General features: G+C 42.5%; 1 protein-coding gene across 1 annotated transcript in view; it reads left to right on the top strand.

Moving 5' to 3' along the window:
- Positions 1-2,441: 2,441 nt before the first annotated feature.
- raly (RALY heterogeneous nuclear ribonucleoprotein) overlaps positions 2,442-25,765 on the top strand; it is a 158,032-nt gene continuing 134,708 nt past the window's right edge. The window contains exons 1-2 of the mRNA XM_029682668.2: positions 2,442-2,528; positions 5,264-5,348. The gene's annotated coding sequence lies outside the window, so the exon portion shown is untranslated. The remainder of the gene's footprint in view (positions 2,529-5,263; positions 5,349-25,765) is intronic.

Genomic DNA, 25,765 nt, shown 5'->3' with positions numbered 1-25,765 from the left:
GGCTAACACTGTCACAGTGTACATTTCAACCGAAACACCAAGACAAGTAAAGTTAAACAGTTGAGTAAGCCTGTGAGATTTTACATCCACACATGGATAACGTGCCCTTAATTCTGGCTGTGCATGTCTCTGACTGGCATGGCCCTTTGCTGACTCCCCCTTGCCTGGTATGGGCGGTGCGTGCGTGGCTGTGCACACACCCGTGTGCACGTGTGCGACGATGCAAGAGAGACGAAGAGGGCACTGTAGAGCTAGACACTGCTGTAAGATGAGAGCATCTTTTGCGGTCTGAACACTGAGAAAATAAACCCTGGGCAGCCAGACTGCTAACCATAGCCACATAAAGTAGGAGTGCTGCAGCACACCCTGAAAAAAAATCTACCCCCCCGACCCCCACCCCCAAACTACTTTGCGTGGCTATGCTGCTAACACTACTGTTTCGGGGTAGTGTTAGACACTCCCATCAGCGCGCTGCAAAGCCAAGGAGCACTGGCCCTCAGTTCACTCTGCACAAAACCTTAGCAGCATGGAGGACCATGCCAATGGATTTATACTGCACTGAACTCATTTCAAATGTCTTGTAATCTCTGTGCAGAGCTATAGTTGAGTGGTAGCACTCCTAGCACAAGTCCCATGCAATTATTCCCACTGGTGACCAAGGTTCAATCCTCTGGTTGATCACCCTTCCCACTGTACCCTCTTCTGATTTTCATACTATCTCAATAAAATGTCAAAAAACATATATTCTCCAATTGATTATAGCCCATAAATGGACACTTGAGTTGGTGTATTTCAGTTACTGCACCATTTGATTAAAAGTGCCCGAAAACAGCCAACACAGTACATGATCCTTTACTTAGATTTGTGTGAAATTGTTAGATATTACTTGTTAGATATTGCTGGACTATCGAACTAGAAGAGCAAGCATTTCGCTACATCAACAATAACATCTGCTAAACATGTGTATGTGACCAATACATTTTGATTTGTTCCTAAAATTGCATATTATTCAGTGATGGTCGACCAAGATCAGGATTATAGCTGTATAAAGTTATGTCCCTCTTAAGTATTCACATGGTAATGGCAGGTACAGTGCAATTACAGTGTATAATTGTTTATAAAAGCTGAACCTCGGCAAGACGGAACTGCTCTTCCTCCCGGGGAAGGACTGCCCGTTCCATGATCTCGCCATCACGGTTGACAACTCCATTGTGTCCTCCTCCCAGAGCGCTAAGAACCTTGGCGTGATCCTGGACAACACCCTGTCGTTCTCAACTAACATCAAGGCGGTGGCCCGTTCCTGTAGGTTCATGCTCTACAACATCCGCAGAGTACGACCCTGCCTCACACAGGAAGCGGCGCAGGTCCTAATCCAGGCACTTGTCATCTCCCGTCTGGATTACTGCAACTCGCTGTTGGCTGGGCTCCCTGCCTGTGCCATTAAACCCCTACAACTCATCCAGAACGCCGCAGCCCGTCTGGTGTTCAACCTTCCCAAGTTCTCTCACGTCACCCCGCTCCTCCGCTCCCTCCACTGGCTTCCAGTTGAAGCTCGCATCCGCTACAAGACCATGGTGCTTGCCTACGGAGCTGTGAGGGGAACGGCACCTCAGTACCTCCAGGCTCTGATCAGGCCCTACACCCAAACAAGGGCACTGCGTTCATCCACCTCTGGCCTGCTCGCCTCCCTACCACTGAGGAAGTACAGTTCCCGCTCAGCCCAGTCAAAACTGTTCGCTGCTCTGGCCCCCCAATGGTGGAACAAACTCCCTCACGACGCCAGGACAGCGGAGTCAATCACCACCTTCCGGAGACACCTGAAACCCCACCTCTTTAAGGAATACCTAGGATAGGATAAAGTAATCCCTCTCACCCCCCCTCCCCCTGAAAAGATTTAGATGCACTACTGTTCCACTGGAGGTCATAAGGTGAATGCACCAATTTGTAAGTCGCTCTGGATAAGAGCGTCTGCTAAATGACTTAAATGTAATGTAAATGTAAAATAATTGTTACATTACCTGTTCATAACAATACAAACTAAATATAAGCATTACATTTGTAAACCAACTCAAATCAATTCCGTTGAAAAATGAGATTATGCAAGCCACTAACAGGTAGGATAACAGTGCTAAGCACAAACAAATTACGACATTACGTTGTACCTCAGCAGTCAACTGCAGTCATTCTCGATTTGTGATTTGTGTTTACACAATTTGAAATGGGAAACAAAGTTAAAAATGTTATTTCATATAAATGATTATCAACATTTCACATGGTTTTCATGGGGGTGAATAGTCTTTGCCTCAATCATGCGGTGGGAATGGAACTTCCAGTGCACTGTGCAGAGACAGATCCCTTGTTTCCACCCCTATGGTAAAGAAATGGTTTGCTCCATGCAGATAGTGGCTCTTTGCTGAATTTCACTACAGTCGGTGCTTGCCTTGCTGCCGTGACAGTACTGTACCTTTTTCTGCGTCTGTTGATCTCTTATTGCTCTTTGAACAATTTTACTCTTGACATTTTCCTTGGTGAGTAATTTCTTCCCCTCTTACCTTTTCTTTTTTTCTTCTTTTTCTCTATTTTTGTTCCTCTTTATTTTGTTATATTTTTCCATTTCAGTGCCTCAATTCTCACAGATTTTTAAATTTTTTAAATGCATTTTGACTTTTGGATAGCTCGCTATTGACTTATAATTACAGTGTCCGAGGAAAGAATGTATGTGTCTTTACTCTCTTACAAAATGTGTATTACGAATAGGACATATGTGTTGGGAGGAATTTATATTTCCAATAATCAGCAATCTGTTTTCATGTTCTCTATTTTACTCCCAAATGACTGTCATTGATTTTTGGTGTGCAGGTTTTTCTAAGCCTACAAAAAGTAACCCAATGACACACTGACCAGGTATACAATGTTTTTTGTTGTTGTTATTCTTCTGGCGTATCTCCGTTTGAGGTTATTAACCATTTTTCTTTTTAAGATGATATATATATATATATTATTTTTATCGCTATTTTCATTAAAGTAGTTCATGCAGCTAGATATGCGTGTGGCTCAACGTGAAAGTTTAAATGCAAAATTAAGATAAGGCATTAACGCCTTCTTATTTATGTATTGTGTTCTTATATAGAACGTTCCATTGTACTTTGACTGATAGCATAGTGAAAAACAAAAAAACTAACCAAGAAACAATTTTCTCCATACATGATGGCTAGAATTTCATATAGGGTTTCTCTCATAGAACAAATTTCACCAACAGTCCAAATAGTTCATGTCAATACAATACTAATGATCCGACACTGCAGATAGGCTATTCATGCAGCTGACTGATGACACAGGGCAATGAGAAAGCTTAGCCCGAAGACAGCCATGGTATTTGCAGATCTGTCATCATCATTATTTAGTGTTTTACCCTAATGCATCTATTATTATTTGTGGATGCTGTGCTGTCAAATGTTTTGTGCTCCACCTCTGCCCTGATAGAATGTCTTTCCCTTCAACTGGCGGTAACCCCATGCTTCTATAGGGTTATCCATCAAAAATACATAATTACAATGTAATGTATGAAGCAAGAGCAGAGACGGACCTATTGAATTATAGCAGAAGCATTCATTTGTGGAGGTGACGAAAGGGCAAACATTCTAGGGTCATTTTTTACAGAAAATGTATCATTATTTAGCTACCTCTGCATTATCAGTATCTGTTACTATACTGTATTTATACTGCTTAACCCCATCCTGACCAATTCAGTACCAGTATGAAAATAACAGACCTGGGTCCAAAAAGTATTTATTTTCTTTCAAGTACTTTACCTGCGTTTAATCATGCTTTAGTTGCGCTTTAGTTGTTGAATGGAATAGTCCCAAAAGTGCAAACCCTGTCCATCTGGCACTTCTGGCAGGTTCAATCAAATGCTCAAAGTGCTTGAAAGAAAACAAATACTTTTTGGAACCAGGTCTGAAAAACATGAAACTGTTGAATGACTGTTTCTGAGAGTGGGACGCCTTCTTGAAGTCCATCTGAGCTAAACTTGTTTAAATATAAGTCAAGGTGTTTTAATGTAGGGCTTAATTTTGGGCCAGGGAATGCTTTTAAACTGACTCAGACATACTGGTACAGACATACTCCCGTAGATATGCATCACGTAGCTTATCATTCCAAGTCTTCTTCTCTTAAGTCTGTTAATTGCTAAGGCTCTCGTTGACTGAAGAAGATTCCCATTAAGAGTGAGTAAAGTGCATGCATCCCAAGTCCAATTTTAATCAAAGAAATGTAGTCTTACTGAATATGGCATGAACAACCAAAATGGTTCTGAGAAGATAAACCAAACTTTTGAGTTAATTGACTAGATAATTAATTTAAGCACTCCATGAGACATAAATGTGTTTTTCATATAAAACTGAATGACAGATTTTGTGTTTTTGACCGTCATTTTTCCAGCAGTAATGTTCACTGTCACCGGGGACAGAAGTGTTAAAATCTCGGTGAAAGCATAACAGAAGTATAGCAACCGTGTGAAGTGTAAGGGAATTTTAAATGGAAAGCTCAGGTGTATTGCCTTAGGCAAGAGCAGGCTGCCACTTCTTTGCAGGGGTCTGGGCTGAAAATGACAGGTGTTTGATCCTTTGATCTTCAGCAGGTTCTTCCAGGAGCTAACTCCAATTCACGTTGTAGAGAAAGTATGTCTTCTATCGTGTGCAAAATCCAGTGGGTAGTAACTTTTTTTCTTAAGCACGATGATCGAACATTTTCAACATAGAGCATGTGTTATGATACGGCCATGTTTTGAGGAGCATGGTTGGGTTCTGGACAGACCAGACCTCACTCTTTGATCAACAGTACTCCTACGGGTTACCTTCGAGCTTTGGAAAACACGAGTCCCCAGATCACTTGTTTCTAACCAACATACATTGCAGTAGCACTGTACGTTACAAATAAATATGTGTAGCCTATTAGTAAGAGATTCACCAAAAGATGTTGCCTAACTATCTTTTCCCTGTTGAAAGCCATCAACACATGCAACATATCCTCTTTAAATAGGACAGAATATTGGCACATACGGGGGGGATAATTCAATATTTGCAATGTAAAGCTCTGTAGGGAATAATATTTTATCATCCAGATGCTGCAGCAGTAATCCTGGACTCCCTAATTGAATCCACAGGGTGTTTTTAGTGATAAGGTCTCAGGTGAGCCTCTGCTGCGACAGGTTACGTCTCTGTAGTGAAATCACTCTGCTTATCATGCTTCTTTTAAATTGCAGGATTCCATTGTACAGTCCCGGGCTGAGAGCACTGGGACCAAGCATCTAGTATCAGACCTCCTCGTTACCTGGTCAGAGTAGACAGGTATGTGCAGTGGCTTTAATAACCAATACAGTATTAGGAACCTAACAATAGTCTGAGCAGTGATACATTGAACATTTAGGAAAGATGTCATATGTTGGTGGTTATCTGGTCAGATAAGCAGATTTACAACCAGTTTAAGTATTTTCGGGTTGCTCAAATTGTTTTTACAAAATAGTATACAACTAGTATACAACTGGACCATGTTGCCATACTGACGTCCCGTTTTGGCCGCTAAGATGCTGTCACCAAATGTTCTATGACAATAACACTCACATTTTCATTGTAACTGGAATGAAATTGTCCAACATGGCAGCAATGGAGGAAGTGCATGAAGATGGCTGCCTCATGCACTTATCACAAATGCCTCGTTTGCCATATTTCTCTATGTTACTCTTTCTTTGTATCGGCATTAGCATGATGCCTATTCTAGCTCCAAGACAGCAGCAATTTTTAAAAGTATATTGTGCTAATTTATTGGTGCATTGAACCATGTCGCGCCCCATAGTTTAAAGACTCGGTGGTAAAACAATGACATTATACAGTATCTGTGCTCTGCCATCTTTATACATGTTCGCCATTGAAATATAACATTTGTTACAATGTAAACATGTAGGTTATACCAGCTATAAGGACTAGCCTTTTGAAAATAATTTGAATGTTCTATATGGTCCTGTCGTATGACTGGTGGCAATACTTAGACTGGGCACCCCCATTTTATGTTAAAACTACACTGGGGTCATGGTGTTGATATTTTTGGCGTTAAAACAAAACTAAATGGAGTAAATATCCAACTCTCAGAGTTGCTTAAATTGAACTCCAATTGCCATTTTACTATTTTCAGTGTTGTTTTTAATGAACTCCCTTGTCATTGTAAACTTTTTTATTGTGAATTAACAATCAAGCAGAGAACATTTATCTTTCAGTTTAGTTAATTAGAGTTATAAGGATGTACAAGTTTATTTGAATATTTCACGTTAAGGTGGTTTGAAATTTTTGGAAGCCAACTTGCAGGAAGATATCCAGCTCTTTTATATAATTTACAACTTGCAATCAGAATGCCTGTCAAAGTAAAGATGAAATGGCGTACACATGAAGACTACCTACAGCATGTAAACTGGAACAACAATCTTACCAATGGTTGCTATAAATACAACCACTTACAGATCGGATTAGTTTAGAAAAATGCATGTTTCTGATCTGTGTGTAGCATAAGATCAAAAACAATCAATGTACATGTGAAAACACACAATGAAACAAACAATTAAACAAATCAACAAGGCATGCTGGAAAATATTAGGCCCCTCCCACATTTGTGGATAACTCCATAGATTTAACTCCCTTGCCCAATCCCAAATCGGCCCCAAGAGCCTACACTTTACGCAATTGTGGAGATCTGAGACGATTTGACAGGTGAAACTTTCACCTAGCCTATCAGAGGACAAGGTTATCAAATCAAATCAAATGTATTTGTCACATACACATGGTTAGCAGATGTTAATGCGAGTGTAGCGAAATGCTTGTGCTTCTAGTTCCGACAATGCAGTAATAACCAACGAGTAATCTAACCTAACAATTCCAAAACTACTAAAGGGATAAACAATATGTACATAAAGATATATGAATGAGTGATGGTACAGAACGGCATAGGCAAGATGCAGTAGATTGTATCGAGTACAGTATACACATATGACATGAGTAATGTAGGGTATGTAAACAAAGTGGCATAGTTTAAAGTGGCTAGTGATTCATGTATGACATAAAGATGCAGTAGATTATATAGGGTACAGTATATACATCAAATCAAATGTATTTATATAGCCTTTCGTACATCAGCTGATATCTCAAAGTGCTGTACAGAAACTCAGCCTAAAACCCCAAACAGTAAGCAATGCAGGTGTAGAAGCACGGTGGCTAGGAAAAACTCCATAGAAAAGGCCAAAACCTAGGAAGAAACCTAGAGAGGAACCAGGCTATGTGGGGTGGCCAGTCCTCTTCTGGCTGTGCCGGATGGAGATTATAACAGAACATGGCCAAGATGTTCAAATGTTCATAAATGACCAGCATGGTCAAATAATAATAATCACAGGCAGAACAGTTGAAACTGGAGCAGCAGCACGGCCAGGTGGACTGGGGACAGCAAGGTGTCATCATGTCAGGTAGTCCTGAGGCATGGTCCTAGGGCTCAGGTCCTCCGAGAGAGAGAAAGAAAGGGAGAATTAGAGAGAGCATACTTAAATTCACACAGGACACCGGATAGGACAGGAGAAGTACTCCAGATATAACAAACTGACCCTAGCCCCCCGACACATAAACTACTGCAGCATAAATACTGGAGGCTGAGACAGGAGGGGTCAGGAGACACTGTGGCCCCATCCGAGGACACCCCCGGACAGGGCCAAACAGGAAGGATATAACCCCACCCACTTTGCCAAAGCACAGCCCCCATATCACTAGAGTGATATCTTCAACCATCAACTTACCATCATGAGACAAGGCCAAGTATAGCCCACAAAGATCTCCGCCACGCCATACATATGAGATGAGTAATGTAGTGTATGTAAACATTATATTAAGTAGCATTGTTTAAAGTGGCTAGTGATATATTTTGCATCAATTCCCATTATGAAAGTGGCTGGAGTTGAGTGAGTGTGTTGGCAGCAGCCACTCAATGTTAGTGGTGGCTGTTTAACAGTCTGATGGCCTTGAGATAGAAGCTGTTTTTCAGTCTCTCGGTCCCAGCTTTGATGCACCTGTACTGACCTCGCCTTCTGGATGATAGCGGGGTGAACAGGCAGTGGTTCGGGTGGTTGATGTCCTTGATGATCTTTATGGCCTTCCTGTAACATCGGGTGGTGTAGGTGTCCTGGAGGGCAGGTAGTTTGCCCCCGGTGATGCGTTGTGCAGACCTCAATACATGTATGTTTTGTTTGATAAAGTTCATATTTATATTTAAAAAAATTGAGTTTACATTGGCGCGTTACGTTCACTAGTTCCAAAAACATCCAGTGATTTTGCATAGCCACATCGATTCAACAGAAATACTCATCATAAATGTAGATGATAATACAAGTTATACACATGGAATTATAGATATACCTCTCCTTAATGCAAACGCTGAGAAGGCGCTAATAAATTCAATTTTCCGCCATGTTGGAGTCAACAGAAACCAGAAATCACATTATAAATATTCCCTTACCTTTGATGATCTTCAATAGAATGCACTCCCAGGAATCCTAGTTCCACAATAAATGCTTGATATGTTCGATAATGTCCATTATTTATGTCCAAGTAGCTATTTTCGTTAGGTACACATATCCAAACGCTCGTGCTTGTCCAGCCGAACGTTGGACAAAAACTTTATTAAGTTATATTACAGGTCGAAGAAACATTTCAAACTAAGTATAGAATCAATCTTTAGGGTGTTGTTATCATAAATCTTCAATAAAGTTCCAACCGGAGAATTCCTTTCTTTCTAGAGAAGCAATGGAACGCAGGTCAATATCATGTGGAATGCACGTGACCAGGAAATGGCTCTCTGCCAGTAACCTGACTCAGTCAGCTCTTATTCAGGCCAACAACACAGTAGAAGCCTCATTCAAGTTTCTAAAGACGGTTGACATTAGTGGAAGCCCTAGGAAGTGCAACTTCATCCATATCTCAATGTGAATTCAATAGGGCCTGGGTTGAAAATCGACCAACCTCAGATTTCTGTTTGGATTTCACTTCCTGTTCAGATTTCTTCTCAGGTTGTTGTCTGCCATGTGAGTTCTGTTATACTCAGACATCATTCAAACAGTTTGAGAAACTTCAGAGTGTTTTCTATCCAATACTACTACTACTAATAATAATATGCATATATTAGCAACTGAGACTGAGGAGCAGGCCGTTTACTCTGGGCACCTTTCATCCAAGCTACTCAATACTGCCCCTGCAGCCATAAGAAGTTTTAAGCACACCTGTAAAGGCCATTATTTAAAATAGCTACAGTTGAAGTCGGAAGTTTACATGCACCATAGCCAAATACACTAACAATCAGTTTTTCACAATTCCTGACATTCAATCGTAGTAAAAGAAAATCCCAGTTTTAGGTCAGTTAAGATCACCACTTTATTTTAAGAATGTGAAATGTCAGAATAATAGTAGAGAGAATGATTTATTTCATCACCTTCCCAGTGGGTCAGAAGTTTACATACACTCAATTGGTATTTGGTAGCATTGCCTTTACATTGTTTATCTTGTGTCAAATGTTGTTTCGGGTAGCCTTCCACAAGCTTCCCACAATAAGTTGTTCAAATTTTGTCCCATTCCTCCTGACAGAGCTGGTGTAACTGAGTCAGGTTTGTAGGCCTCCTTGCTCGCACAAGCCTTTTCAGTTCTGCCCACAAATCCTTTTCTATAGGATTGAGGTCAGGGCTTTGTGATGGCCACTCCGATATCTTGACTTTGTTGTCCTTAAGCCATTTTGCCACAAATTTGGAAGTATGCTTGGAGTCATTGTTCATTTGGAAGATCCATTTGCGAGGAAGCTTTAACTTCCTGACTGATGTCTTGAGATGTTGCTTCAATATATCCACATAATTTTCCTGCCTCATCATGCCATCTATTTTGTGAAGTGCACCAGTCCATCCTGCAGCAAAGCACCCCCACAGCATGATGCTGCCACCCCGTGCTTCACGGTTAGGATGGTGTTCTTCGGCTTGCAACCCTCCCCCTTTTTCCTCCAAACATAACGATGGTCATTATGGCCAATCAGCTCTATTTTTGTTTCATCAGACCAGTACAGTCTTTGTCCCCATGTGCAGTTGCAAACCGTAGTCTGGCTTTTTTATGGCAGTTTTGGAGCAGTGGCTTCTTCCTTGCTGAGCGGCCATTCAGGTTATGTCGATATAGGACAAATTTTACTGTGGATATAGATACCTTTGTACCTGTTTCCTCCAGCATCTTCACATGGTCCTTTGCTGATGTTCTGGGATTGATTTGCACTTTTCGCACCAAAGTACGTTCATCTCTAGGAGACAGAACGCGTCTCCTTCCTGAGTGGTGTGACGGCTGCGTGGTCCCATGGTGTTTATACTTGCGTATTATTGTTTGTACAGATGAACGTGGTACCTTCAGGCGTTTGGAAATTGCTCCCAAAGATGAACCAAACTTGTGGAGGTCTTGGCTGATTTCTTTTGATTTTCCCATGATGTCAAGCAAAGAGGCACTATGTTTGAAGGTAGGCCTTGAGATACATCCATAGGTACACCTCCAATTGACTCAAATGATGTCAATTAGCCTATCAAAAGCCATGACATCATTTTCTTAGTGTATGTAAACTTCTGATCCACTGGAATTGTGATACAGTGAATTATAAGTGAAATAATCTGAAATAATCTAGCTAACTAGCTAAACAGTGAACCATAATCACAACTCATGAGGTTACTACCCTGCATGATTCTGCAGTGAGCTAACCAACCAGGTTCAATGTTAGTTAGCCAAGCAAATGGCTCTGAGATACAAATAATAAGATCATACACGTAACGTTAGCTAGCAAGCAGTACACTTTAACTAGAAATGAAACAACTTTCTTACCCATATACATGATAGATGGACGCGTCTCCTGTCACGGATGTCATGTTTCCCTTCTTTTGAATATGTAATCCGGAGACAGGAGTTTTCTCCATCTCCTTAGCTATCACACTCGAATTCCATTGAACTCGGTCCTCCAGAAAGTGGAGGGAAACACTTATGCAGTTTTAATACGCGATACATAAAAAAGCTACGTTAGACAGGATTACCAACACATACTGACCAGCTCAAATAGACAGAAGCGTACTAAACTCAGCAAAAAAAGAAACGTCCTTTTTCAAGACCCTGTCGTTCAAAGATTATTCGTAAAAATCCAAATAACTTCACAGATCTTCATTGCAAAGGGTTTGAATGCTGTTTCCCATGCTTGTTCAATGAACCATGAACATGCACCTGTGGAACGGTCGTTAAGAACCTAACAGCTTACAGATGGTAGGCAATTAAGGTCACAGTTATGAAAACTTAGGACACTAAAGAGGCCTTTCTACTGACTATGAAAAACACCAAAAGAAAGATACCCAGGGTCCCTGCTCATCTACGTGAACATGCCTTAGGCATGCTGCAAGGAGGCATGAGAACTGCAGATGTGGCCAGGGCAATAAATTGCAATGTCCCGCACTCTGAGACACCTAAGACAGTGCTACAGGGAGACAGGACGGACAGCTGATCTTCCTCGCAGGGGCAGACCACGTGTAACAACACCTGCACAGGATCAGTACATCCAAACATCATACCTGCGGGACAGGTACAGGATGGCAATAACAATTGCCCGAGTTACACCAGGAACGCACAATCCCTCCATCAGTGCTCAGACTGTCCGCAATAGGCTGAGAGAGGCTGGACTGAGGGCTTGTAGGCCTGTTATAAGGCAGGTCCTCACCAGACATCATCGTCAACAACGTCACCTATGGGCACAAGCCCACCAGTGGACTATAAAGGGAATCGGGTGTCATATTGGACATTGAGATACTGTCTCTGTTCTCTATGAGTTCAATGGACAAGTGTCCTGTGACGTCAACATTAAGTAAACAATTTTAATAAGCTAAGTACATGCTGTGATAGGTGGTAGGTACACGAGTGTGTTTGAGCCTTTTCCTTACTCCCCTTTAGTGTTTTCCCACTGCATTGGATGACATGCTCCCTTTGGGGACTGCAATTGTGTGTGACTGTAGCCCATCTCTGAAAACCTCAAAGGCTTTTTATTCGGCATCTTACCCCAAGTGAACCTTATATTCAAGGTCTTTGTCTGTCGGGCTGGTATCATGTCAGGTAACGATAACGCACTACTGTACTGTTGACTGGTGAGCCATACAGGTCAGTAGTACCCAGGACATCCGTGTGATAGTGTATCCTATCCTGTGTGTGTGTGTGTGTGTGTGTGTGTGTGTGTGTGTGTGTGTGTGTGTGTATTTAAAGGGCTGGTATAGTGTGCTTACACCTGTGTTTGCATGTGACACGTGCACGCATGTGTGACAGCACCTGAGAGAACCCATATCAGCTGTCCGAGTTTGTAATCATCACGTCTCCCTTCACTGCCACATTACTTTATTGCATTTTTAAAAAGGGCCTGAAAATGAATGGGCTCACTCCCAGTTCATAACGAGTATCCTCTGTCTTGTCTCTCTAAGGGCTGGATTCAATCCGCAGCGCTGAAGTTCGGGGTTACAACATGATTGAAATTTAAAGGCACTGTTCCCATGTTAGCAGAGACCGCATTCACAGTAAACGCTGTATAAGTCAGCTCAATCAGAAATGACCTTAACATTTTGATTGTGCAATCTGTAAAGCTTCAGCGATACAGATTGAATTAAGCCCTTAGTGTTGCTCTTGCTCGTCCCAGTGAGTTTACGGTAACAGTTAGTCAATGCTCTAGATGTCATTAAACAGCCTAACCAGCTCAGAGTGAGGTGTTCTCGATCTCTTGTGATCTCTTGTAGTAGCTAACTAGCATGCCAGCCAACTTTCGGCACTTGTGTTCTTGGTTGGGACAAGCATGCATTGACAACGAGGCTACAATTCCCCATCCTTTATCAATACAATTTTGACGGCCAACTAGTTGAGAAAGTTTGAGAGGGTTTATCTAATGTTCCTTCATAAGATTTTAGCTTATCTTGCTCTGCCTCACAACTGAGGGAGAAGAGAGCCTACCTTTTCATGGTTGTTTAATCAATAGAACTCTAAAGTTCCCAAAATGTAAGAGGACTCCCGTGGTGTTTACATATTTGCAGAAATCCAATTAGACCACATGGGTCTCCCGGTCGCAGCCGGCTGCGACAGAGCCTGGACTCGAACCCAGAATCTCTAGTGGCACAGCTAGTACTGCAATGCAGTGCCTTAGACCACTGCACCACCTTGGAGGCCAAATTGCATTTTATTGCTGGCAATTTGAGTGCACAGAGATACCGTGATGAGATCCTGAGGCCCGTTATCATGCCATTCATCCGCCGCCATCACCTCATGTTTCAGCGTGATAATTCACGGACCCATCTCGCAAGGGTCTGTACACAATTCCTGGAAGCTGAGAATGTCTGAGTTCTTCCATGGCCTCCATACTCACCAGACATGTCACCCATTGAGCGTGTTTGTGTGCTCTGGATCAACATGTACGACAGCGTGTTCCAGTTCCCGCCAATATCCAGCAACTTTGCACAGCCATTGAAGAGGAGTGAGATAAACATTCCACAGGCCCTAATCAACAGCCTGATCAACTCGATGTAAATGTAAAGGAGATGTGTCGGGCTGCATGAGGCAAATGGTGGTCACACCATTGACTGGTTTTCTGATCCAAGCCCCTACATTTTATTGGTGTCTGTGACCAACAGATGCATATCTGTATTCCCAGTATGTGAAATCCATAGATTAGAGCCTAATTTATTTATTTAAATTGACAGATTTCCTCATATCAACTGTAACTGTAAAATGTTATACATTTTTGCATTTTGTGTTTATATTTCTGTTCAGTATATAAAGGTCTACTGTTGCTCTGATTGGCTATAGCGCATCAGTCTGTGTAGACTCTGGACCTGGACAAGACAGATGTTTTTATTGCAGTGTCTATTAATTGTCCAAATGCACGGCAGCTTTCCCACGCTATATTGATATAGAATTTTCACAAATGTCTTAGTATGTCTAATTCCAAAACATTGTAAGAATTTATGAAAATGTGAAAATTACCATATCTAAGTGGTTGCTTATCAGAAATGTTTTAAGTGGGGGTGTATATGAACAGATTTTAATAAGATTTTGTGTTGCTAAAATGTTGTCAGTTGTACTTAAAAATTAAACAATGTTTCACACACAGTTACTTCCAAAGAGATGGCTAACAACAGCAAGCGTGCTGCAATAAATGAGTTTCACATACCAGGTGATGATCATTTGAAACTTAACTTCTTGGTGAAAGTTATTCTTGAAAAGGGAGAAGCTAACCAATTAGAAGCTAACAAAAATTGTCCCACTCATTAAGTCAAAATGTGATTGGTTGATTCCACTGTCACTCCAAAATGTTGCCCTAATACAGTCAACAGATGACTTTATCTAGCTTCTGATGGCCTAGCCAATGACTGACTTAGCTAGCTAGATTTATCTCCCCAGAGACCAGCGAAGAGAAATCCTGAAAACTGAAGATGTTAAATCAGAACATCATTAAAAATAATATAATGATCATTATTATATTATTATTTTATAAATCCTTAGCCCTTCTCTGAAGGCATAGAAGGACCCATGGTTCCCCACTGTGTTTGGGTTAATAATAAATTATAGAGTGGCTCTATTTTCCCCCTGCATGTATTTTTTCAATATTCTGAATGTCTAAATAATCCATATGTTGTTCTGACATTATCACAGAAATACTGGACATTTTGAACTCTTAATTTGACAAAAGAATTCGGGTATCGGTCTTGACTCAGTCTAGGACCCCCTTGTTCCCCTCCTTGACTTGGACTCAATTTGCTTGGGTCTTGGTCTCGAACACAACACTGTTGGACACCCCTTCAAATGAGTTTATTCGACTATTTCAACCACACTCGTTTCTGACAGGTGTATAAAATCGAGTACACAGCCATGCAATCTCCATTGACAGACATTGGCAGTAGAATGGCCTTACTGAAGAGCTCAGTGACTTTCAACGTGGCATCATCATAGGATGCCAACTTTCCAACAAGTCAGTTCGTCAAATTTCCGCCCTGCTAGAGCTGCCCCAGTCAACTGTAAGTGATGTTATTGTGAAGTGTAAATGTCTAAGAGCAATAACGGCTCAAGAGTGAAGTGGTAGGCCACACAAGCTCAAAGAACGGGACCGCTGAGTGCTGAAATGCGTGGCGCGTAAAAATCATCTGTCCTCAGTTGCATCACTCACTACCGAGTTCCAATCTGCCTCTGGAAGCAACGTCCTCTCAAGAACTGTTCGTAGGGAGCTTCATGAAATAGTTTTCCATGGCCGAGCAGCCACACATGCCTAAGATCACCAATGCCAAGCTTTAGCTGGAGTGGTGTAAAGCTCGCCGCCATTGGAGTCTGGAGCAGTGAAAACGCGTTCTCTGAAGTGATGAATCATGCTTCACCATCTGGCAGTCCGACGGACGAATCTGGGTTTGTTGGATGCCAGTAGAACACTACCTGCCCGAATTCATAGTGCCAAATGTAAAGTTTGGTTGAGGAGGAATAATGGTCTGGGCTGTTTTTCATGGTTCGGTCTTAATTCCAGTGAGGGCAAATCTTAACGCTACAGCATACAATGACATTCTAGACGATTCTGTCATTCCCACTTTGTAGCTACAGTTTGGGGAAGGCCCTTTCTTGTTTCAGCATGACAACACCCCCGTGCACAAAGTGAGTTCAATACAGAAATGGTTTGTTGGTGTAGAAAACCTTGACTGACCTGCACAGAAGAACCCTGACCTCCATCGAACACATTCGGGATGAATTGGAATGCAGACTGCGAGCCAGGCCTAATCATCAGTGCCTAACCTCACTAATGCTCTTGTGGCTGAATGGAAGAAAGTCCCCGCAGCAATGTTCCAACATCTAGTGGAAAGTCTTCTCAGAAGAGTGGAGGCTGTTATAGCAGCAATGGGGGCACCAACTCCATATTAATGCCCATGATTTTTGAATGAGATGTTCGACGAGCAAGTTTCCACATACTTTTGGTCATGTAGTGTAGTTCGGGTAGCCATTTGATTAACTGTTCAGCAGTCTAATGGCTTGGGGGTAGAAGCTGTTCAGGAACCTTTTGGTCACAGACTTGGAGCTCCGGTAGCACTTGTCATGCGGTAGCAGAGAGAACAGTCTATGACTTAGGTGGCTGGAGCTTTTGACAATTTGTATGGCCTTCCTCTGACACTGCTTGGTATAGAGGTCCTGAATGGCAGGGATCTCTGCCCCAGTGATGCACAGTGAGGGAAAAAAGTATTTGATCCCCTGCTAATTTTGTACGTTTGACAAAGAAATGATCAGTCTATAATTGTAATGGTAGGTTTATTTGAACAGTGAGAAACAGAAGAACAACAACAAATCCAGAAAAACACATGTCAAAAATGTTATAAATTGATTTGCATTTAAATGACAAGACCATGGTGCTTGCCTACGGAGCTGTGAGGGGAACGGCACCTCAGTACCACCAGGCTCTGATCAGGCCCTACACCCAAACAAGGGCACTGCGTTCATCCACCTCTGGCCTGCTCGCCTCCCTACCACTGAGGAAGTACAGTTCCCGCTCAGCCCAGTCAAAACTGTTGCTGCTCTGGCCCCCCAATGGTGGAACAAACTCCCTCACGACGCCAGGACAGCGGAGTCAATCACCACCTTCCGGAGACACCTGAAACCCCACCTCTTTAAGGAATACCTAGGATAGGATAAAGTAATCCTTCTCACCCCTCCCCCCCTTAAAAGATTTAGATGCACTATTGTAAAGTGGCTGCTCCACTGGATGTCATAAGGTGAATGCACCAATTTGTAAGTCGCTCTGGATAAGAGCGTCTGCTAAATGACTTAAATGTAAATGTAAATGAGGGAAATAAGTATTTGACCCCCTCTCAATCAAAAAGATTTCTGGCTCCCAGGTGTCTTTTATACAGGTAACGAGCTGAGATTAGGAGCACACTCTTAAAGGGAGTGCTCCTAATCTCAGTTTGTTACCTGTATAAAAGACACATGTCCACAGAAGCAATCAATCAATCAATCAGATTCCAAACTCTCCACCATGGCCAAGACCAAAGAGCTCTCCAAGGATGTCAGGGACAAGATTGTAGACCTACACAAGGCTGGAATGGGCTACAAGACCATCGCCAAGCAGCTTGGTGAGAAGGTGACAACAGAACTGTCAATCTCTCCCTTGGCCTGGGGCTCCATGCACGATCTCACCTCGTGGAGTTGCAATGATCACGAGAACGGTGAGGAATCAGCCCAGAACTACATGGGAGGATATTGTCAATGATCTCAAGGCAGCTGGGACCATAGTAACCAAGAAAACATTTGGTAACACACTATGCCGTGAAGGACTGAAATCCTGCAGCGCCCGCAAGTTCCCCCTGCTCAAGAAAGCACATACAGTGGGGAGAACAAGTATTTGATACATTGCCGATTTTGCAGGTTTTCCTACTTACAAAGCATGTAGAGGTCTTTTTTTTAATCATAGGTACACTTCAACTGTGAGAGACGGAATCTAAAACAAAAATCCAGAAAATCACATTGTATGATTTTTAAGTAATTAATTAGCATTTTATTGCATGACAAGTATTTGATCACCTACCAACCAGTAAGAATTCCGGCTCTCACAGACCTGTTAGTTTTTCTTTAAGAAGCCCTCCTGTTCTCCACTCATTACCTGTATTAACTGCACCTGTTTAACTCCTTACCTGTATAAAAGACACCTGTCCACACAGTCAATCAAACAGACTCCAACATCTCCACAATGGCCAAGACCAGAGAGCTGTATAAGGACATCAGGGATAAAATTGTAGACCTGCACAAGGCTGGGATGGGCTACAGGACAATAGGCAAGCAGCTTGGTGAGAAGGCAACAACTGTTGGCGCAATTATTAGAACATTTAAGAAGTTTAAGATGACCTCCAATCACCCTCGGTCTGGGGCTCCATGCAAGATCTCACCTCGTGGGGCATCAATGAAGGTGAGGGATCAGCCCAGAACTACACAGCAGGACCTGGTCAATGACCTGAAGAGAGCTGGGCCACAGTCTCTAAGAGAACCATTAGTAACACACTACGCCGTCATGGATTAAAATCCTGCAGTGCATGCAAGGTCCCCCTGCTCAAGCTAGAGCATGTCCAGGCCCGTCTGAAGTTTGCCAATGACCATCTGGATGATCCAGAGGAGGAATGGGAGAAGGTCATGTGGTCTGATGAGACAAAAATAGAGCTTTTTGGTCTAAACTCCTCTCGCCGTGTTTGGAGGAAGAAGAAGGATGAGTACAACCCCAAGAACACCATCCCAACTGTGAAACATGGAGGTGGAAACATCATTCTTTGGGGATGCTTTTCTGCAAAGGGGACAGGACGACTGCACCGTATTAAGGGGAGGATGGATGGGGCCATGTATCACAAGATCGTGGCCAACAACCTCCTTCCCTCAGTAAGAGCATGGAAGATGGGTCGTGGCTGGGTTTTCCAGCATGACAACGACCCGAAACACACAGCCAGGGCAACGAAGGAGTGGCTCCGTAAGAAGCATCGCAAGGTCCTGGAGTGGCCTAGCCAGTCTCCAGACCTGAACCCAATAGAAAATCTTTGGAGGGAGCTGAAAGTCAGTATTTCCAGCGACAGCTCCGAAACCTGAAGGATCTGGAAAAAGTCTGTATGGAGGAGTGGGCCAAAATCCCTGCTGCAGTGTGTGCAAACCTGGTCAAGAACTACAGGAAAACGTATGATCTCTGTAATTGCAAACAAAGGTTTCTGTACCAAATATTAAGTTCTGCTTTTCTGATGTATCAAATACTTATGCCATGCAATAAAATGCAAATTAGTTACTTAAAAATCATACAATGTGATTTTCTGTATTGTTGTTCTCCCCACTGTATACATGCCCTTCTGAAGTTTGCCAATGAACATCTGAATGATTCAGAGGACAACTGAGTGAAAGTGTTGTGGTCAGATGAGACCAAAATGGAGCTCTTTCGCATCAACTCAACTCGCCGTGTTTGGAGGAGGAGGAATGCTGCCTATGACCCCAAGAAAGCCATCCCCACCGTCAAACATGGAGGTGGAAACATTATGCTTTGGGGGTGTTTTTCTGCTAAGGGGACAGGACAACTTCACCGCATCAAAGGGACGATGGACGGGGCTATGTACCGTCAACTCTTGGGTGAGAACCTCCTTCCCTCAGCCAGTGCATTGAAAATGGGTCATGGATGGGTATTCCAGCATGACAATGACCCAAAACACACGGCCAAGGCAACAAAGGAGTGGCTCAAGAAGAAGCACATTAAGGTCCTGGAGTGGCCTAGCCAGTCTCCAGACCTTAATCCCACAGAAAATCTCTGTGGAGGGAGCTGAAGGTTCCAGTTGCCAAACGTCAGCCTCGAAACCTTAATAACTTGGAGAAGATCTGCAAAGAGGAGTGGGACAAAATCCCTCCTGAGATGTGTGCAAACCTGGTTGCCAACTATAAGAAACGTCTGACCTCTGATTGCCAACAAGGGTTTTGCCACCAAGTACTAAGTCAGGATTTGCAGAGGGGTCAAATACTTATTTCCCTCATTAAAATGCAAATCAATGTATGACATGTGTTTTTCTGGATTGTTTTGTTATTCTGTCTCTCACTGTTCAAATAAACCTACCATTTAAATTATAGACTGATCATTTCTTTGTCCGTTGGCAAACGTACAAAATCAGCAGGGGATCAAATACTTTTTTCCCTCACTGTACTGGGCCGTACACACTACCTTCTGTAGTGCCTTACGGTTGGATGCCAAGCTGTTGCCATACCAAGCGGTGATGCAGCCAGTCAAGATGCTCTCAATGGTGCAGCTGTGGAACTGTGAGGATCTGAGGGCCCTGCCCAATCTTTTCAGCCTCCTGAGGGGGAAAAGTCATGCCCTCTTCACGACTGTGTTGGTGTGTTTGGACCATGATAGGTCCTTCGTGATGTGAAAGCTCTTGACCCGTTCCACTACAGTCTCATCGATGTGAATCGGCCCTCCGTTTCCACACTGCAAGTTCTCTGACTTCCTCACTGTAGGTTGTCTCATCGTCATCAGTGATCAGACTTACCACCGTTGTGTCATCGGCAAACTTAAATCTATATTATTAACAATAACATACTACTTAGAGCAGGGGTGTCAAATTCATTCTTCACCGGGGGCAGCATAAATAATGTGGTGTTATTTCTTCGCTGTCAAAATTGTTTTAGGAATTGTCAATGCTCCCTGACTGTCTAGCTTAGCTGATTATTAGCGAGCTGGAAACAGTTAAGACTCTGTTGGAATGTTGGTTCATTATCATTTCTACACAGTTTCGATTTGATTTCAGTAAATAAGGTAAATATATGTTAAAAATTATACTTATTTTATTTTACCCGCGGGCCATATGTTTGACACCCCTGATTTAGAGGATGCTCAAATCAAATCATAGCTTGATATTAAAAATGAAAACGGTTGTCTTAATCTCTTTTTTGTTGTTGTAACTAAAATAAGAATTAATTGGTCTAGTGAATTGATTACAGTTCTATAAAAGCATCTGTTCCTTTTTCTGGGTCTAAGGATTTAATGGTTTTAGTCAGATTAGACTCTGTCTATCAAGTTAGCTACTCACACATCTCAGTTGGGGCCCATAAGAAAATGTAACCATAGGCACTAAATGGAGAGATAATTACTCAAATAGCTTTCTAGTAGCAAATGGAGATTATTTTTACGGCTTTAATGGTTATTTCTGAGGTTTCCCTGCAGCCCTCAATGGGCTTTGCCTATACAGTATGCATTCTTATTGAATCTAGGTGGATACCTCTCTTTATTTCAGTTCGGCCTAATGTGCAGTTAGTCTACACATTTATGTAATCTCCCTTTTACAATGCATATTGCTTTTTTCATACCTTAGAGCCAGATAACTCTCGTGAACTTAGTATTAGAACCAGACACGGGCCACTATGTTTTCGTAATAAGGAAGATGCTGGGTTAGTCCTCCTGCCTGCATGCATGATGTGCCTGTCTTACCCAGCATCCACATCAGGGGTGACCAAGGAGAGAGGTTTCACACCCGGATGCCTGGGAAAATGAGGACAGTTGCATATTATAGAGCACAGCGGCTTCAAAATGCGCATTAATAAAGTTAATGGACGAGTTATTCGCACGCCATCTATACCACCATAAAATCGACTTTTCACAGCATTCAATACAGCTTTCGATCCTTATTGATAAAGTATGTTCATTTGACCTATAATGGTAATAATTAAGGATTTGTCGTTGGGTGGAATAAGGACTTTGACCATCCTTTGCCCGTACAGAAATGTACAGCAAGTAAGAAAATGTGTCTATCAATGCTAAGCTGTTATAGTAAACACCCTCAGAGCAGCTTTGAGGGGTGACAAACTGCCCGCTTCACATAACATGTCTCCACACTCAGCCCAACCTCCACTATGTTCAAGTGGAAAGATCTGACAGTTCTGATACTGAAATGAATGGGCACAGATACCCTGTGCAGAAAATGATATGCAGGGAGCTAAGCAGCAGCCAAACCGAAGGCAGGCCTCGCCACTCCTCACACAGCAGTTGTCCTCCAATCTGTCTCAACCTTCCACAATGTTTGCTGCTTCTTTCAAAATATCCCAACTAGTCGAATGGGAATGAGAAATGGCAATGTTAACCGCTGTGACATCCACCACCCTTCCCCTGAACTCGTTAAATTACAGTTTGAGCAGTCAATAATCACTTCTGTATAAATAGCCTCTCAACCTAAGGGGTAACCTCGGCGAGTGAGTATGATCATTATTATTATTATTTTCGCAGCAGACCAATGTGTTATTTTTCCCTCCTGAGTTATTCACTGTGACTGTCAAACAGGCCCACCACACAGCTGCATGGCTGTGTGGTGGTAGTGGAGGGAGGGACTGTTCTCCGTTGATTAGGAATATTCAACAACAATTAGGATCAGAGTTGTTGCAGAAGGAGCCGGCCGCCGAGCCTCAGTGCCAAGAACAACAGCACAAATGTCACTAGAACTAGTCACAACGTTTTTAGATCAGCAGGATACACTGGGGCCTTCCAGGCTAGCGTTTCCACAGGGAAAAAGCTCTCGGTTTTGACTGTGGAGATGGTGCAGGTAATTTTCGATTGGAATGTAGAGGCATTGTTAGGGAAGCTACTCTGAAAATATAGTTTACCCAAGCTACCAATTACTTCACACTGGAATAAGTTAAGCTACCCTTAAGAAAAATATAGTTTACAAATTGCAATGACAGATCACTCTGTAGTCCAATGTTAACTGTGTAATTTAGCTTATTAAACACAAAAACTGTTTCAAGTGAAAATTAGGTAAGTATGATGCCGAAAAGAAAGGACATTCTTGCATAATACACCCATATTTTATTTTGGTTCAAAAAAAAATTGTTACAGTAGTTGGCTACACGGCAAATAAGTACTTAACTACAGAAAACACTACCAAGATTTTAATTTACTAGTTAAACTACCACCAAACTGCTCCACAATGGAGTTAAATTACTAGTTGAACTACATGTAGTTCACTACTTACTTACACTGCATAACAGGTGTGTCTATGATTTTATTCATGTATTCGTGTGTGTAACTGAATCAATTGGCCCCATTCTTAATCTCTCTTCCCCTTAAGCCATGAAGAGCCATAGTCACAATTGCTTCTCTCAACGCTTGGATAAGCACAGTTCGAACACAGTTAAGTATGCAGGCTGTCAAGTCGCTAGTTTATAGGAATTCTGACCACAAACCACATCAGCAGTCAAATATTAATTGCCAAAATGGGCAATTCTTTCCAGTGTAAACACAGATGGAAAAATAACAGCAAGAACAATGTGAACGCTATATGTAGGCACCTCGTTCACAAACTGTGCTGTATGTAGTTGGCCTCTGTGTTGCTGATGTCAACGATGGCTGCAAACATAAAAACTCTACTGAAATGGCTGCATCACAGCTCAACACAACAGGAGTCCAAAATTATCCACTTTTTTAAAAAACTGCTACATTTTAACATAATAGGAGAAAAGACCAACAGAGTTGCATTCAAGAACAACAATACGAGGATGATATTGGGAGGTCTGTCATATTGGCAGTTGTGGTATTGTGTGCCATCTTTCTGTATGAAATACACAACAAAGCAAAGGCTTTTGTCCAGACTTGTTTGTGTCCCTCCTGCTTTTCCTGTCTATTCACCGGCACCCAATGAATCAAAGTTAGTTTGCGCCATTAGATGAGTGTGTGTGTTCCCTGAATCATTATCTGTGTGCCTAATAATTTTCAGATGTGGGAGGAAGCAAGATGAATAGACTTTGCTGATGCGAGGTGTGTGCCATTTCATGTGTGGTCACTTGGCAAACAGATAAATAACACCAAGTCTTGTTTATGGTACAACAGATTGTAGAGACTGCGGACCAAATGACCAAGATCCATCACATCGTTACGATTAGGGCCTGAATAGTAAAAACAAGATATCTAATGTATGTTTTAACAAGAGGCTCCCTTTATTGTATTGCTCTGTAAATCACACGTGGGTGTGAAAGTGACACATTAAACAATTATATAATTATTGAGTGTGCTGTATGAGTTGTGGGAGAGGTGGGGCCAGGATAGCATCTCTTCTTCATTTGGCTATTACAAATTGTAAGGGTCTTGTTGGAGCTAAGCAGTGTGTGTGGGTGCGTGTGTATGGTGCGAGTGTGCTTTCTCGTGTCCATGCATTTAATTGCTTTATTAAACCATCTATTCAGAGACCTGCTTATGGCAAGCGTGCCACAAGTGATCCTATTTGAACAGGGGACTGTTTGCCCACTAAAATGGCTTTGCCAGGGCTCTGTGTATTTACTAAATTACTCAGGAGCTCAATTACGCCGCCCCCCCCCCCCAAAAAAAAAGAAATGTGCTCTGATATCCAAGTGATCTTAATGAAGGCCATTCTGATAAGCCGTGCGTTGAGTCTCTGGAAAGGAAAAGGGCATGGGCAGCAGTGTCGAAGGAAGTGTGCCAATAGGAGAACTGATGGGCTCAGCAGAAGTGTGTGAGACCGAGTGGGGACGAGAGAGATGAGGGGAGTGGGTAAAAGGGGAGAGGGACGTGGGATTCCTTGGCCCAGGCACGTAATGGAGGTATGCGGTGCATGTGTGTGGGCAGTCACTCTGGCAAGCTTAACAGATTGCCCGTCCGTTGAGTGGTGACCTTTGCTGACAGCAGTGCACTGTACAGCCCTGTTGCAGCCTCCAATCGGCTCCCGCTCTCTGGCTTTGGTCAAGTAGAATACAAACTAGGCTAAACCAAGCACACCATGCGGTACTACTCCCCTTTGAGGAGAAACGGAGGGCCAGGGGGGATTTGGGGGAGAGGGTGCGGGTGGGGTGGGGTAGATGTGTGGAAGGGAGGAGTAAGAGGAAGATGGGACATTTTGCATTCAGAATTTGGCAGTAAAGATCTAAAGAGAGGCATGCAATTTAGCATTTTATGCAAAATGTTATGTTTGTATTAGGTACAAATATTTGTAAAAATACATTTTCAACTAACACATAAAGTCAGAGATGGAAAGAAAAAGGCTCCCCGTACCTCGGCCCAAGTTGTGTTAGGATCTGTGGGTCGTGAGCAAAACCACTCTGCCCTTTCATCAGGCTTATTCCAAACTGCTGGCACTGGCTTGCCTAATTAATGCAGAAGCATGCAAGAGGCTCAGGAGCACACTGTGTGTGGGAGAACACTGCTATAGTGCTACGGCCCTAGCGACACGGTAGGGCAGTGTCAAACTCATTCCATGGAGGACCGAGTGTGTCCGGGTTTTCGCTCTTCCTTTGTACTTGATTGATTAATTAAGGTCACTAATTAGTAAGGAGCTCCCCTCACCTAAAAGGAAAAACAAACAAAAAACAGCAGACACTAGGCCTTCCAAAGAATGACTTTGACACCTCTGTGCTAAGGCTACGGCCCAGCTCCATGGGAGACAAGCCCACAGAGAGGAAGGTGTGAGTGGGGTGAATTGAGTGCAGTGAATGATTTTCCTGAGTGGGCCTGGTGGTTTTATTTTCCAAGAATTCATTAAGTGGTGTAGTCGGTAATGGATAGATTCCATTTCCTTTCCCTGCAGGGTTGGGCTCAATTCAAATTCGAAGGCAGTCAATAATCGAAGGCAGTTAAATAGCTTCTACTTCTCAGTTTATTGAAAAGAAATGCCCTTTTTTCAATTATTGAACTGTAATTTGTTTACTTCCTGAATTGACTGCCTTCATTTCTAATTGAGCCTAAGGGAATGTGGAATGTTTCCCTGAGGAAATGTGTACTCCCACTGCCTTAGTAGAAGCTTAGCAGTTACTGTTGCAAGCTTACAATATGGGTTTGATTCAATGGAACCTAAAATGTTTCTGCTGTGTTACTCTGAGTAAGGAAGTGGCAACGCATGGGTGTCCACCTGTTTTTTTTTTTTACAGTACCAACAACAATCCTGATTGTATCCAACTAGTGGAAAACTACAGTTTAAAAAACTAAAAATTTCACTTAATTAAATTCTTCCTTGTTAAGGAAGTCGCTACTTTTCGCAGCTTTTTTGTAAAAATCGCGCAACATTTCAGCGCCCTGCTATTCATGCCAGGAATATAGCATATGCATGTGATTAGTGTGTATGGATAGAAAACACTCAGACCTTTCCGAAACTGTTTAAATCACGCCTGTGGCATTTACA

Source organism: Oncorhynchus nerka, linkage group LG15 (genome assembly GCF_034236695.1).
Source record: "Oncorhynchus nerka isolate Pitt River linkage group LG15, Oner_Uvic_2.0, whole genome shotgun sequence".
NCBI classification, from domain to species: domain Eukaryota; kingdom Metazoa; phylum Chordata; class Actinopteri; order Salmoniformes; family Salmonidae; genus Oncorhynchus; species Oncorhynchus nerka.
The sequence above is the reverse complement of the archived record's forward strand: the minus strand, read 5'-3'. Positions and strand labels throughout refer to the sequence as shown.